We start from the raw sequence: 16,302 nt of genomic DNA, 5'->3' as shown, positions 1-16,302 counted from the left end.
CTAGATTTTCTAGTTTAGTGGAGTATAAAATTTAAAATGTGTCCTCATAACTCCAAATTTCCTCAATATCTATTGTGATGTCTCTTCTCAAGTCTGACTTTATTAATTTGGATACTCTCTCTTTTTCTGTTGGTTAATTTAGCTAATGATTTGCCAGTCTTGTTAATCTTTTCAAAGAAACAGCTCTTAATTCTTTCTGTTGTTTTTCTTTAGTTTCTGTTTAATTAATTTCAGCCCTGATGTTTTCAGCCCTTCCTGTCTACCATATTTGTGTATTGTTTACTCTTGTTTTCTAAGACCTTCAATTGTAACATACAGTAATTAATATGAGAGCTCTATAGGGTTATTTGTTTTTTTGGGGGGGAGTGGGGTGGGAGGATGTTCGAGACACAGTGCCTGTCCTGGATCAGGCTCTGTAGAGGGGCCTGGCCTTGAATTCACAGAGATTGCCTGGCTCTGCCTCCTGAGTGCTGGGATTAAAGGCATGTGCCACTGCCTCCTGGCTGCTCTCTAGAGTTAGTTTTTTTTTTTTTTTTTTTTTTTTTTTTCTGTGTAATAGTCTTTTTTTTTCCTTTTATTTTACAATACAATTCAGTTCTACATATTAGCCACGGATTCCCTTGTTCTCCCCCCTCCTGGTCCCTCCCTTTCCCCCCAGCCCACCCCCGTTCCCACTCCTCCAGGGCAAAGCTCCCCCCCCCAGGGCTGAGATCAACCTGGTAGACTCTGTCCAGGCAGGTCCAGTACCCTCCTCCCAGACTGAACCAAGCGTCCCTGCATAAGCCCCAGGTTTCAAACAGCCAACATGTGCAATGAGCACAGGACCCGGTCCCACTGCCTGGATGCCTCCTAAACAGATCAGTCCAATCAACTGTCCCACCCATTCAGAGGGCCTGATCCAGTTGGGGGCCCCTCAGCCTTTGGTTAATAGTTCATGTGTTTCCACTCCTTTGGCTATTTGTCGCTGTGCTTTATCCAACCTTGGTTTCAACAGTTCTCACTCATATAAACCCTCCTCTTTCTCGCTAATTAGAGATCCCGGGGCCTAGCTGTGGATCTCTGCATCCAGATCCCTCAGTCTTCGGATGGGGTTTCTAGTATGACAATTAGGGTGTTTGGCCATTCTATCACCAGAGTAGGTCAGTTCGGGCTCTTGACCATTGCCAGCAGTCTGTTGTGGGGGTATATTTGTGGATTTCTGTGGGCCTCTCTAGCACTTTGCTTCTTGTGGTCTTCATTTACCATGTTCTCCTATTCCTTGTTCTCCCTCTTTGTTCTTGATCCAGCTGGAATCTCCCGCTCCCACAAGCTCTCTTTCCCTCAACCCTCGCCCTTCATTACCCCCACTCATGTCCAGGCTGTTCATGTAGATCTCAGCCATTTCTCTGTCATTGGGCGATGCCCGTGTTTTTCTTGGTGTCCTGTTTTCCAGGTAGCCTCCCTGGTGATGTGAGTAGCAGTCCAGTCATCCTTGTTACACATCTATTATCCTCCTATGAGTGAGTACATACCATGTTTGTCTTTCTGAGTCTGGGTTACCTCACTCATGTTGATTTTTTCTAGATCCATCCATTTGCCTGCAAACCTCATGATGTCAAGGTTCTTTAGAGTTTTTAATGTAGACAGTTAGTGTTGTAGACTTTGCTCTGGGGGATGCTTTCATTCCTGTAGATTTTGGTGCACTGTGTTTTCATTTCCATTCAGTTCTAGAAAGTTATTTTTTTTTTAATTTCTTCCTGATTTTAATTCAGTAGTATACTTTTAATCTCCATGAGTTTTTGTATTTTCTGTATTTTCCATTGCTGTTGATATAGAGATTGATTCCAGTATTGTCAGCTAGAGTACTGGATTGTATTTTAGTTTTCCTGTATTCATTCTTGTTTTATATCTTCATATGTGGTCAATATTAGAGAAATTTCCATGAGCTGCTGGAAGTATGTGTATTCTTTAGTTGTCTGGATGGAATGTTCTGTAGATGTCTGTTGGATTCATTTGGTTTATGATGTCACTTAACATCAATGTTTCCTTGATGAGTTTTTATTCAGATATCTTGTCTATTGGTCAGAGCAGGAAAACAAAATCACTCACCATCACTGTCTTGGGCTTGATCTACAAGTTTTTTTCCCCCTTTTAGATCCAATAATATTTCTTATATGAAATTGAGTGCACCTGTGTTTGGTGTGCATATTTTAGAAGTGCAATATTGTCTTGGTGGGTTGTTCCTTTGATGAGTATGAAATGACTCTCCTTATCTCATCTCACTAGTTTTATGAGCCATTACTAATTTTTGCCTTGAAATTTCAAAATGGATCCTGCTGTTCCCATTGCCACTTTTCTATATTTCCTACAGAGTACGACTTTCTATTTATAAGACAAGCACAAATGACATATACCTATCATTTAAAACATTCCAGTGGTTCTTCAAGACCCTTCAGCTATATGCAAACATTATAGCAATGGTCTTCCATGCAGTCTGTATTCTGTTTCCACATACCTCCCAGTTTTATAATTATCACTCTTTTCTATGTAGTAGATACTACTAACATTGGTTATTATTATTGGTTTTATTTCTGTTGCTTACATGTGAACTTCTATCTTGCAAAACTGGCTTTCTCTGTATCATTCTGATCTGGTTACTGATTGCCCAATTTAAGCATTTGTCTGCTGAGCCAAATTCCTGTTTCAGTAATTGAAATTATCTCCTTCTGTTTGTTTAAAATTATCTCATTCTCTTGTGTTTAGCTGAATATGCAGCTTCTTTCCCTGTCTCCTCCACACCATAGCATAGGAAGTAGGAGACAAAAACATGGTTATCACCTTCTCTGAAATCTCTAGAATAGCACAGAAGATATGGCTAGTTGTCATATACTTCTTATATAAAGTATTTGCTCAACAAATGATAAAAGAAGTCTTGAAAAATTATTGCTTATTTATTTTAACTCATTATACTATTGTTGCTTAATTCAATTTATTACATGATTAAGTTTTTTAAATAATGTAAGATAGATATGAAAGTGATTGGAGTTATATAGATTAACTATCATGATTCTCAAAATCTAAGGTAAAGAGAATAAAAGAAAGAAGAAAATGGATAAAAATTCAAAGCTCTTCAAATTCTTGTGGCAAAAGGTACCCAGAATGCTAGCTGAAAATCTAGACACACCCTTTTATTCCTAATCAAGAGTCAGGTGAATTCTTTGGATTGAGATTTTTCATCTTTCCCTGTTTGAATCAACATAGGACCTTATAAAATTATGGAATAGCTGTGCATGCTGTGACAGCATTTGGCAGAGAACATTTGAGACTAACCCATTCAGCAATGGGACTGTGAGAACTAAATTTGACTGGTTGTGACAGAAGAAAATATCCATGGGACATAACATGATGAAGAAGAGAAGGGTGTAACAGAATTTTTGTCTCTGCTACTTATAGTGAGTTCTTTCACACTGGAGTTGTTCATATAGCTCCAGCTAAAGATCATATGATGCTATCTTCTGATAGAGTAGGCATCTATATACATGTGGAACACACGCACACACGCACGCGCGCGCGCGCGCACACACACACACACACACACACACACACACTTAAAAATACACCTTCAAAAGCATAAGTGTCACATTATTACACATGACCTCAACTCATATTGGGGTGACTCCATTCACATACTCCTCATGACATGTCTAGAACCCCAGAGTTGTGGTTCAGCAGGTACCTCAAGGCATCTCCTATTTAAGATGCGTACTAGGAATTCTTCTGATTTTCAAAGATGAACATGTTCAAGACATGAATACCCATGTCTACAACACAAGATACAATAAAATTAGTAAAGTGAAAGTACAAAATATGGACAAAACACTTTGAAAGTATTTCTTTAATTTGTCCCTATAGGATGGGTGAATGCTGAAGTAGGGCATAAGGAGTGAGCTAAAATACTGTGGGAAAAAAAAAGTGAGATAGAAAAAAGGAAAGGAAAAAGGAAAGAAAGAAGATGAGTGATGGGAGAGAGCAAGGCAGGAGAAAGGAAGGAACAAAAAAGAAAGGAAGGGCAAAGGAAAGATAAAAGGAAGGAAGGGAGGACAGAAGTTTTAAGAAACTGTGTAGTGGAAAATAGTGGGAGATAGATCCTAAAGAGACAATCTTATAAAATTAGAGTATATGTATGTGACTGAAAACCCTGAACACTCTGTTGTTTACTTTGCCATCTTTTGTGAGGATCGTAGTTTATAAAAGCAATGTATATGACATCAGAGCTGTGTATTTCAAGACTATGTTCATGCCTGGACCAATACTGTTATATAGGCATCTCTGTGTTTGTGCTTACCTTTTAAACATATGTGTCATAAAAATTTCTTCATAATATACATGTACCTGATATGTTTCTGAAAATAATTTTGAAAACAATAGGTTAATTATTCTGATTCTAAAATGGTGATGATAGAATACATAAATAAGATCAAACCAGCTATTTCTTCACTTGTTTAATTTTGTTCTTATAGTTTTGCAAAATTGATTTTAAACAATTACATTTTTATAGTATTCATGATCACAGTATATGATTTTTTTGTTTGTTTTCAGATGATGGTGCCTGTCCACTAACTGAACAACTGAGGTGAGTGCCTCCTTCTGCTTCTCCTCCCATCTTATTCTGCTTCCTCCTTCTCTTCCCCTCTTTCTTCTCTTCCTCTGACATGTGTGAAATGCCTTTTCTTCTAAGATTTAAATAACTTTATTTGTTTGTATGTATTGAGGCTATGCTATTAAATGATTTTTCCTGCAAGAAACCCATAATGTGTTCTACAGTACAATGTTTTGTCTTTTTTTTTCCCCTTCCACTTAAAAATAAGACTTGGCAAAGTTGGAAAAGAAGATTGCCAACAAAGAATGTTGTTTTCAGAGAAATTTTCATTTACTGAAGCTATATCAAATCTTTCAATTAGTATCCCATGAGTAACTATCAGAATGTTTTGTAGTGTGTGTATCAATAGCAAAATAGCAAAATCTTTACTGATCAATAAGACATAAAGAAAAAAATCTTATATACCTATACTTATTTACTTACTAATTTAGATAATTAGTTATCAAACATTAATATTAGAGTCATAATTTGTATCAATGTAATTCATCTCAGTGGAGCTGATCTTTTTGTCTGTGACCTTGTGGAATCATGGCATCACTGTACTTTTATACATCTTTGAACTTGCATTGAGAATTCTCTTCACACTATTGGACTTAAAAGAAGACTTTATATTAGATGGTTTGTCTTTCCTGCCTTGAGTTTACCAGTTTAGAACAGATTAAGAAAGAGAGGTTTCTGGAGCTCCACCTGGGGCTCGGCTGTGGATCTCTGCATCTTCTTCCATCAGATACTGGATGAGAGTTCTAACATGACAGCCAGGGTGTTCAGCCATCTGAACACTAGAGCAGGTCAGCTCAGTCACTCTCTCGACCATTGCCAGTAGTCTACAGTGGAGGTATCTTTGTGTCTTGGAGGAGGTGGAAATGGGGGTTGAGTTGTGGGAGGGAGAGGGCTGGAGGGTGGGAGGAGGGAGGATAGGGGAATCCATGGCTGATATGTGAAATTAAGTTAATTATAAAATAAAAATATTTTAACAAAAAGTAAAATGACAAACTAAAAAAAAAAAAAAAAAAAAAAAAAAAAAAAAAAAAAAAAAACAAGAAAGAGTGGTTAATTTTTCTCTTAACCAGTGCAATACATAGAAAAAATTAGTCGGAATCTGTTATATAGGCTTTCCCTTTCCTCATCCTATATTGCTTTATATAAAATGAATGGCCAGAATAGAAGCAGGGTAGAAAGAAAATAAGATGAAGAAAAAGTCTGCATAAATGTTGGGTTAGAAAAAGGAATAAAGATCATCTATACAGGATGCTATATGACACATGGTTTAAGGAACAATAGATGTGGAAAATGATTTATTGCATTAGAGTAACTCAATAATAATAAGTAGGAGAACCACCTAAATTAACTTTCTAAATGTCAGTTCTGGTAAGGTGGATCTAACACTGAGCCCAAATTTCAGTTAATTCTTAAGTAATGCCAAAGTCACTGGTCTAATGAGCACACTAAAAAGTGTCACATCCAATAACTCTCTCCTTTGCCTCCTCTATCTATTAAGAACACTAAATTTCACGTATTTGACTTGGATTCATTACTTGATTTTTTAAAATAAATTTTATGTGCTCTTTCTTCATTATGAAAGGAATTATATTAGACTAGAGTAAACCACCCAGTTTTGGTTAAGCCACACAGGAAAAGACTTGGGTATGAACTAGCTCTGTCATGACCACTTTCACTCTCATTTCTATTTAATCCAGTATAAACTTAAGGATGCTAAAAGTCAACTTCATTGAGTGCAGTAATATTAAAGTGAGTGACATATAAGATGGGATTTAAACATATGTTCATACTTCAATCTATTTAAAGGTGTTCACATCATTGTACTGCAATAGACAAATTATAGAAAGTAAAAACAGTTCTCACAGGGAGTCTATGATATTAACCAACAGACATTATTATCATTGCTGTGCTTGAGAATGTACTTGACTTTTCCCCTAATATGGAACACAGTTCTTTTGGTTTTGCATAGAATTGCTAATGGACAAGGATGTAGATTGATTGTTCAGTATCTTCAGATATTAAGGGGGGAAAACACAAACAAACAAATAGTATTCTAGTAAATAGATTCACTTTTTCTGTGGTGATAGATATTAAGAACATCTGGAATGCTCTAGCCTATAAGTAGTCTTGTATTAGTGTTGGCATTGGTACCGGTAGTTGTGGAAGCTGTCATAATGAGAGTAATGACTGTGACAATGTAATTAATATAACTACTATCATTCATCAAGTGCTACTCTGACTCAACCACCGTGCTAAATTCTTCACATTGATTGTTTTACTTAGTTCATTCCATGGGCTGTGATATACTACAATTATTTCTCAGGCTGTCAAAATGGAAATGAGATAAATAAACAATTCACCAGAGTCCATATCAAGAGCATAACAGAGCATGCAATAGATCCACGTTGTATCAATCAGTATTGTACAGTGCAGTAATCCAAACACCCATGTGCTGTTATCAGTATCATGACAGCATGATCTGACATCATTATTCTTATGACTCTGAGAACAGCACATTTTAATGAGCAAATACTCTATTTTACCAGATGTTGGTGGGTCCCTCATGAGGTCACAGTTAAATTCCTGGAGATGACACTTTCCTGTATGTGTCCTTGCTTCCTACATGGTAGGACATATTCCAGAGGCATTTCAAGTGATATATCTTTGTAGCAGAATTGCTACACAAGTCACTTCCATGAGTGTTCTAAAGAACAAGCCTAATGCAAGTGCCTCTCCTTTTGTCATATTAAGTGACAGAGTTGAGCTAAGAATCAATGCAGAGAGAGGCTATACAAGAGCAAGACTACCTGCGGACATGATTCAAATTCTGACACTAGGTACCTTGACTCTGATCTCTTACATGGTCAGCCTTCTATAGCTGTGGAAGCTGCATTAGAGGTCTATTGTTTAGGTGAAACTAGTTAAGTAAAGACAGATTGTATCTTCCCTGGAGGAATTTAAGATTTTTCTTTGTCATTATACCCTAGACAACCCAGTAGAACAAACCACTTCATGTTATTGACACTGGTAGGCATTGTAAATCATATACAGGATGATTTGTGCAAATATTCTTCATTTCATTTAAATGACTTGAGTATCTGTAGGTTTTGGTTTCCATATGTGGTCTTAAAATCAGGCCCCTGCAGATAGCCTAGGACAGTAGTCGTTTTTATTACAATAGTGCATTTGCTTCCTGGGGGATTTAAAGCAAAGACTGAAAAATAATGCAGAGACAGGCATTGTGGTACATGCCTTGAATCATTCCAGCATTTTATAGGCAGAGTACCTCTTTGGGAGGAGGGGTATCTCTGTAAATCTGAGGCCAGCCTGGCCTACCAGGTGAGTTACAGGACAGCCGGGATATGTAGAGAATCCCTGTCTCAAAGCTAAACAAAAAGCAGAATACAGGGTATTGCTGAGACCACAGATAGTTTGACCTATGCGTATGCCAATAGCATTGGGCCATCTCATACCCAAGATGAAATACATTATAGAAAACTCAATATTGAGAGGGACAACAAAGCCTAGATTTAAAGAATCAAGAGGCATTGAAAGCATTCCTTTATAGTTTGGTTACAAATCTTTATGGAGTCAAAGCAAAGATGCCAGGCTGGAGATTTACCAACTGGTTTTCTATCCATGCCTGATTCAGGAACTTCTTCCTGCACACATTTACTCACAAGTAGGGAGAAGAAAAGCCAGTGACTTTGTGCTTATGCTGTAACAACATGTCTCAACATAATCCTCTGAGACTGTGTAAAAGACATAGAGTGATGTCCTTTTCTGAAAGATCCAAAAGACAAGAGACTGCGATGTTACTGATCGCCCATCTGAAATGTGGAGCCCTGTACAAGGTGGTAAATCATTTCACAACTGAAGCAACCCATATTCCAGTTATCCTGCCCATATGATGTAACTAGAGAGCAATATCCCACTTACCTAGAGCTCTGTCTCTGTGAGCAGGTCACTCAGTTTACTGCACCTCTCTCAGGGAGCCAAGGAGAATCTTGATTGTCCAGAAAGACCACAAAAAAATACAGTTCTGCCTCACTGCTTCTCAAGGCATTTCCCAGCTTCTCCACAGAGAACATCTGTCTTCAGGACTATAAATCTGGTATTTTACCAGCTCTACAGTTTCTCTATTGCTTACAAGTGGCAGGGATCAACAGCCTACTCCCATCATTTAGGGACTAACAATGTGGAAAATTGAGTGAACTCAGTATTATTGCCACTGAAGGCTTCTCCCTGTGAACCAGAGTCATTTTCAAAATTTGAAGCAAATTCCAAATAAGAAGGAGAAAGCAATAAATTGTATGAGTAAAAAAAAAAAAAACCTAACCTTGCTTTCTTAGCAGAGAATGGAAGCAAAACAGAATTCTCCTGTTATAAGTAGAAGAAGAAGCATTTCCTATGTTGATCCAATGAGTTCTGTTTTATGAGTCAAGAAAAATTCCATCCATAAATGGAAGAGAACTGACATCATAGTACATCAAGCAGACATTTCTTAGCTGCGCCAACAAAATAATTGGGCACCTGTGTAAATGCAGAATCACAGGGACAGAATTCAAATTTTGTGTTGCAAAACAGATAATTGTACAATCAAATAGGTGCTTTGATTAAAGACATTGTATATGTAAATTTTTCATTTGCTGGAGTACTCGTATTTTGGCATGTGCATACATAATTGGAGATTTCTAATTAAGGTTCTCTAATGGCAGAAATAGACTGATACAGTGGATTTCATGTTTTACCTATTAGCCAAAAATTGTAGACTACTTTATTTTCAATAATCACATCGCTGTCATTTCAAAGATGACTTTGCTCCTTTTATAGATATTATTTAAAATCAGAATACTTTTTAGCCTCTCTTTTGAAACCTAGTTATGTGAATCAATTACAAAATATTATGACATATCATATGTTGAATCGCCTTTAATTTGGACATTCTTTCCAAATAGGAAGTCAAACAAATTGGTAGTATATAGAGTATGCTTGTCAGCCCTCCATCGAGCCATTATTTTCATGAACACTTTAGCAATTCTAAAGTAAATCAATTTGTGCACTTAAAATGATCTATTTGCCATCAAGACAACTATGAATGGCATTTCAAAGAAAGGCCATCTAGTTATCAAGATCTTTTGATAAATTCCACCCCACAATCCATATGCTTCATCACAAACTCATTGTCAATAACACTTCCATTGGCTTACTATGTACAAGTTACAGCCACAGGTAAACAGCTTATGGGTAGTTACTGTGTTATGAATGAGGAGACTGAAACAAATTGCATGATTCTGTCACACTCACACAGCTGCTATTTTCCAATTCTAGGAAGTTCAGAACTTGAAAGGCCTATATTTGAGTAGCTTCCATGATTTCCTGCAATGCTGAGATGAGAACCATCCATGCAGAATTACCTCTTCTTTCTTTTCTCTTTAAACTGTCATGACACAAAGTAATACTCATTAATTGAACAAATGAACCCTAAATATATCACTCCTGTCCTCTGACTCGGCTGCTTAGCTTCCAACTCCTCTATGAGAACTATAGGATCTCAGAAAGCTGGTTAGATAGCACAGCACAGCAGGAGGGCAGAATCTCCATTAACCAGGCATGTTTCACATACAGTTAGGACTTGTTCTCTGTGTCCCCTGATAACTAAAGGCAAAAGTAGAATTTTTCATTCCAGTTCACGTCATCTTTGCTCCAACCCTACAACCAAATGGTTGTTTGGTCTCCAGAAGGCAGCTCTAATTTGATCATTCTGCCTCCAAATGACCTGGGTATCTTCCTTCCTATTCATTTATTACTTGAGGTTTTAAGGTATTCTGGCCTTCCCAGGCTCCCAGAAACCCTGAAATTTTGAGGACCTCCATGTCTGCTTTCTCTATGTCCACAGATTTCCTGCAAATCAACAGTCTTCTCTTAGCAACCCTCAAGCACTGCTCAGGGTCACTCTGGCACAGTGACTTTACCACCATGTCCCTCCTTCACCCTTAATGCCCTTACAGCTATGAGTTTCCTCTTTTCTTTTCCTTTGAGCTCTTACCAACCAAACCTCTGAGAAATCTGTTTATGTTTTCAACTCTTTTTTACTAAAAGCAAAAAAAAAAAAAAAAAAAAAAAAAAAAGCTAAAAGTGGCATCTTAGTCTGGAATATTTCCTGCAGTGTTCCCAGATCCTGCCTGGCACAAAGTAAAAACATGTTAACTACTGGCTACATGAATAAATAAAGAATCAAAGGAAAGAAGCAAGTAAATAAACACTGTAGGTCTGATATCCAAGGATATATTTCTCAGCTGTTGCTAGAATGAATGACTACATGCTAAGTATGGCACTAAGTGGTTTTATTCGCAGTATAATAATACAGATAAGAATTCATGTGTTTGCTAATGACAGCTACATGTCACTGTATACAAGCCAAGCCAAGGAGGTAGAAGTGAAAGTGAATGCTATTAAAAATAAATTATCAAAAATTATAATGTTCTATTTTCAGCATCATAGTAAAAAAGTAAAGGCTATCTACATCATATTGTATGACTATATGTTGTTCTGATTTTATACATCTTAGAAATATTAATTTTTCTGAACAACATTATATAATGAAAATGCCATCATTTTATCCACTTCATATATGATAAAGCTGAGGCAATTAATATTTAAATTACTTGCTTAATGCCATAGAGAATGCCATAGACTTCCATTGTAAGCTGAATACACAAACACACACAGGCACACACAGAATCACACACAAGAGTATATGCACTTTCTTGACCTTTTTTTCTGAAATAGTGATAACAGTATTAAATCTTTTTACTCTATCTCAGAAAGCCATCTTTAATTTACTATTTCTGATATATTATTTTGGAAAAAACGCATTAGTAAACGTGTATGGTCTGTGTGAGGATTGATTGGTCTACTTTGGGTTTTGAATATGTAAGTTTATTAATCATGTAGGAGCAAAGGCTAGAGAACAAATAACAAGTAGCAGATAGATCAATACCACCAGTAGATTGGGCTTGCACCATTGATTAGGAAAGACTAAGGAAGCCCTGCTAAAGCAGATATTCTGCTGTTCTGACTGAGAGATTTCCAGGCAGAGCAGAGTGGATTCTCCACAAATGGACTTAGCATTTCTCATCTCTACTATAGATGTTTGTCTACTGTGGGATAAACAATAAAAACCTCTACTGGAAATAGTTTACCTTTATGTTATTCTCCAGGGAGTGAGATTTTAACATCCTAATCTGTTTGAGATTCTTTACTTCCCTGTAAAAGGACAATGGGCAACCTACTCCAGGACAGGGAATTTTGGATGGTACTTGAAATAAACCTGATTTGGACTGAGGCTGGAGTGGGACATGGTGACTGTCTCATGTTCAGACTGTATCCTCAATGAGCACAAATAGCACATGGAAATTTACCAATATAATTTGTATCACACTGTGTCATATACTTCATTTGGACTAATGCCAATACAAATTATTTATTTTAAAACCCATGGCAATTTTTTACCAGCTATATTTAAAGTTTTCCTATCAGAATGCATTTTTAAAAAATTATACTTCCTCACAAACTTGCATTAGGGCAAGTACATGATTGAGGGCAGCCTTCCCCTTAGTGCCTGGCTGATACTTGAGCTGAGGATGTGTCTGATATCCCAGTACATTGTTAACACATTTTATAGAGAGAAGGATTACTAACAATAGCTTGAACTTTTGCTCTAAAAAGTGCCCAGCATAGACAATACATTTTATATTCATCCATTTAAAGCAGATATTTACAAAAAGCCTGAAAGGGGAAATAGCAGAAGGGCATTTCAGCCAAGAATGCTATGTCCACTGAAGCCACTCAAAAAAAAAAAATAGAGGTGAAAGAAACACATTTTCTTTTTGCTTTAAAATGAAAAAAAATTCCATACCCTATGTATAAAGGAATCAAAGATTAAGTGCCCTCATAATTTTACTTTAATTTCAAAATGAGCCAATTAATTAAAATCCAGTGGGGGGAATAACATATGCTCAGCAATGTGAGTGTGACAGGAGTCCTAAACTGTGCTTTCTAGAAACTCCCTTAACAAGTCTTAAGGACCATCTTGAGTTGCTAAGTTAATTAATTAGTCCTTGCTAGGAAAAAAATGGCAGATACTTCTCCAGTTCTGGGATCTCACGTAGTACACAGACTGAAAGCCTGAGTTATCATAGTTCACACTGTGGTCCATTTCAGCTGTGTTCCATTGAAGTGTATGTATTTAAATTCCTTTAAATATTAGTCTTTGATGACCATGGTGGCAATTTTAGAGGAGAAACCAAAATCATAGCCGTTTGATCATAAGAAGGTTTTTCTGCCTCCTGGCCTTGGCCAGGCACACAGCCACAGTGGTCTATGCCTTTCTTCAGCCAAGCTATGTTGGACAGAAGTTTCTTAAAGACTCAGATCTACAAATTTGACACAAATGGTTGCTTCTTTTCTCTATCACATGAAGGAAATCTTCTCTACCATGGAGGCTAAGGGAGTCCTTGATTTTTCTTAATTTTCAAATGGGTAAAGCTAACTGTCTAGGAATTCAGATATCCAAAACCTGCTTCTGACTTTTTTTAATTTTTTTTTATTTAAAGGTTCTAACTAGAAAATTAACACAGGAGCACTTACCACAATTTTGGCATGGTTTTATTTACACACAATACTTTCAAATTTTAGAAAATTGATGTTTTCATTTTTCCTAATAATTTACTGTCTTCCATCCCTCTCCCTAGTTTCATGATCCCATGAAGAACGTCTTGATATATTGGGGAACAGTTTCTTAGAGATCTTAATCAATTCTGAGAATCTTACCATTGTACTCTTGCAGCCTCCAGTGGGTCTGTAACTGTCAGCACTCCTTTTTCCAGGGAATAATCTCACTCTTCATTCTGTTTTCTCTACTAAAACATGTTGCTAGACATTCTAGAGAGGTTACAAGACCCCCTGCTAGTGACAGTTCTTTGGCTCCATGTGAGGCATAGGGGTTTGCTGTCCCAGGGATAAATTATCCACGTTGTATCTGTGTCCACTGGTGCTTGCCCTGTGTCTTCATCTCTGTACCAGTTGCTCACAGATAAAGAACGGAAGTCTAGAAGGCACCACTGCTTTGCAAACACACATTGGAAGTTATCACTATAACCAAGCATACGTTCCATCTAAGCTCAAGACAGATAGGTGTGGGAAAATTTTGTTTTGTTTCTCACTTGGAAGTCCTAACTTCTTTCTGAGATGATTATTTTATTCTAAGGTAAGGAGAATACAAAGCTCAAAGCACCCTTTTCAGAAAGATCAAGCCTATATATGCAGAGACCACTGAGATGGTTAGGGTAGCTTTCTGCTACAGCCAATGATTAGATGTTTAGAGAGTAAGGAACTGCATTATATGCAGGCTCCAGCAATGTCTGTACCTTTGCCTTTCATGAATCTCAGGTGCATTCACTAAGTTGAAATGAAAAATAAAAGTGTTATACGCTTCAAAGTTAAGATTAAATGAACTAATGTATACAATATGTACAAAAGGTGAGTACTTCAGGGGGTGCCATCTTTCTCCCCTTTTCTTGCATTCTCTATGGCAAAGGCCATTCTGGGTTGCACATCTGTATATACAGTCATATTATGGTAGCTAGAAGGCCAGCAGGATGAAATACTTGGATTTTAAAGGTACCAGTGAACTTCCTTCACAGGCTTTCCTGAAAAAAATCTATGTCAAAGATTTGACTTGCTATGTTGATCTTCAAGGATGGCTCAACTAGTGTTCTAAGCTGCTTCTAAGGCATTACATGGTTTTCTCTTTCATCATTTCTCTCACTTTTCTCTATTTTATCTTATCTGGGACCATGAAGGCTCTTCCCCAAAGGGAGGTGAAAATGTTGTCCTGGGGGAGACTAGCATGGAGGTTTGGCTGAAACCTCTTATTCTTTACAATGCCTGAATACAAGCAAAAGTGTCCAACGATGGTGTTCAAACAGAGAAAAATTGTTAAAGTCATCCTCTTTCCAGGGTATATTATGCCTACATTGTGACATTGTATTGCTCAACTTATAAAATAGATAGAAGCAGACAATACAATATGTATTTTCTAGCTAATACAAGAGAAAAATCATGAAGATTTCACAATTTGAAATACCACATATGAAAAATTGTGTGATTATTTTTTTCTTATAAATCAAGACAATGTGGGAAGTGCTATGGACAACTGTGTCTGTTTTTTCTTTTGCTTAGTTTTTGCAGAGGTGGGGATAAACTTGGGATCATGCACATAGTAGCAAGTCATCTACCAGTGAGCCCCATTCCCAGCTCTAAACAGCTTCAGAAACTACATGAGAGATGCAGGATTATTGCAGAGACATTTTTGCATTTTAGTGTCTTCTTCAATCTGGCTGTTTCCAAGTTGTCAAAATGAAACATCATTATTAAAAAATCTGACTGAATATATTGAAGCGTGAAAAAGATATCACAATGGCAGGTCCCAGTGGCCCTAGTCAGTCATGAAGGTCTCATTTACTGTATGGGATTGGCAACAGTCAGCACCTGAACATGACAAGAAATAGTAATAAGTATTGTTTATAAAAAGCAACCAATTAAAAAATGTCAAGGAATCTACTTATTTACATCCTAGAGAGGAAAATTGTTAGAAATGTTATCATAAGTTCGCAAATCCTACAAGCAATGTATTTTGTAAGATAAATGGAAATGCAGTAGAATTTGACTGCAGATTCAATGAATATACAAATGATGTGGCCAAGTTGAATGAAGCTCTCAGATTGGGCTGTTCACCTGGATTTTATTCAAGCATCACCTTCCAGCATAAAATTTTTCAAACCCGAGGTAAATTGGACAAAGAATCCTGTGATAAGCTGCATTTAAATTAAAAAAAAAAAAATCCAGATAATACCAGGCCCAATCAGAGTAGCTTATTCTTATAGATGGCAATGAATGCAACTGGTCAGTATAAAAAAATAAGAGACTTTGATCAAAAAATGGCCAGTCTATGTTACACCTTTCCTTCAAGAGTCATTGATCTGTGCAGAAGAGAGGGTGACTGGAAGATGGAAAGATTGTAAGAGACAGAGGTCGTGGTTAGATTCAAGGAAACAGGGTTTGTAAAAGACACAAGGTGAATGCACACACAAACTCACAGAGATTGGAACAGTGTGCATAAGACCTGCACAAGTTCAAGCCAGACAGAAATTCAAGATCTCGGGGGAGATGAAGCACAAAGTCTCACTGCTTGCTAATGAGCCCTTGTCATTTGACTCCTACTGGGAGAAGGAAAGTCAATTTCCTTTAGTGGTGTCACCCCTCATATATCTACCACACTCCATGTCAATCCTAATGTGCAAGATTAATCGGCTAATATACTCTAGATGTGAAGGGTTTGAGGGAGAGAAAAGTCAGTCAGAATATGGTGCTAGGTAAATGGGGTAGGAAATTGTGCTGGAGTTGGGATAGTTGGGTGAATATGATCACAATATATTGTATGAAACTCTCAAACAATTGTGAAAAATCATTATCAAAACCTAACCAAACCTAAATTTATTTGACAACTTATTTATATCTTTAAAGACACATAAAATGTAAATATATGCATATTGCATACCAATGAATTATCTTGGGAAAGTAAGAGAGTGAATTAGATG

General features: G+C 37.0%; 1 protein-coding gene across 48 annotated transcripts in view; it reads left to right on the top strand.

Annotated features, from left to right (window-relative positions):
• The window catches only part of Ptprd (protein tyrosine phosphatase receptor type D), a 2,272,674-nt gene that overhangs the window by 1,231,536 nt on the left and 1,024,836 nt on the right, over window positions 1-16,302 (top strand). For all 48 annotated transcript variants that reach the window (XM_037203364.1, XM_037203377.1, XM_037203376.1 and 45 more), the window contains one exon: window positions 4,579-4,612. The gene's annotated coding sequence lies outside the window, so the exon portion shown is untranslated. The remainder of the gene's footprint in view (window positions 1-4,578; window positions 4,613-16,302) is intronic.

This window comes from Peromyscus leucopus, chromosome 2, assembly GCF_004664715.2.
Source record: "Peromyscus leucopus breed LL Stock chromosome 2, UCI_PerLeu_2.1, whole genome shotgun sequence".
Taxonomy (NCBI): Eukaryota; Metazoa; Chordata; class Mammalia; order Rodentia; family Cricetidae; genus Peromyscus; species Peromyscus leucopus.
Note: the sequence above shows the minus strand (reverse complement) of the source record. Positions and strands in the feature narration are given on the sequence as shown.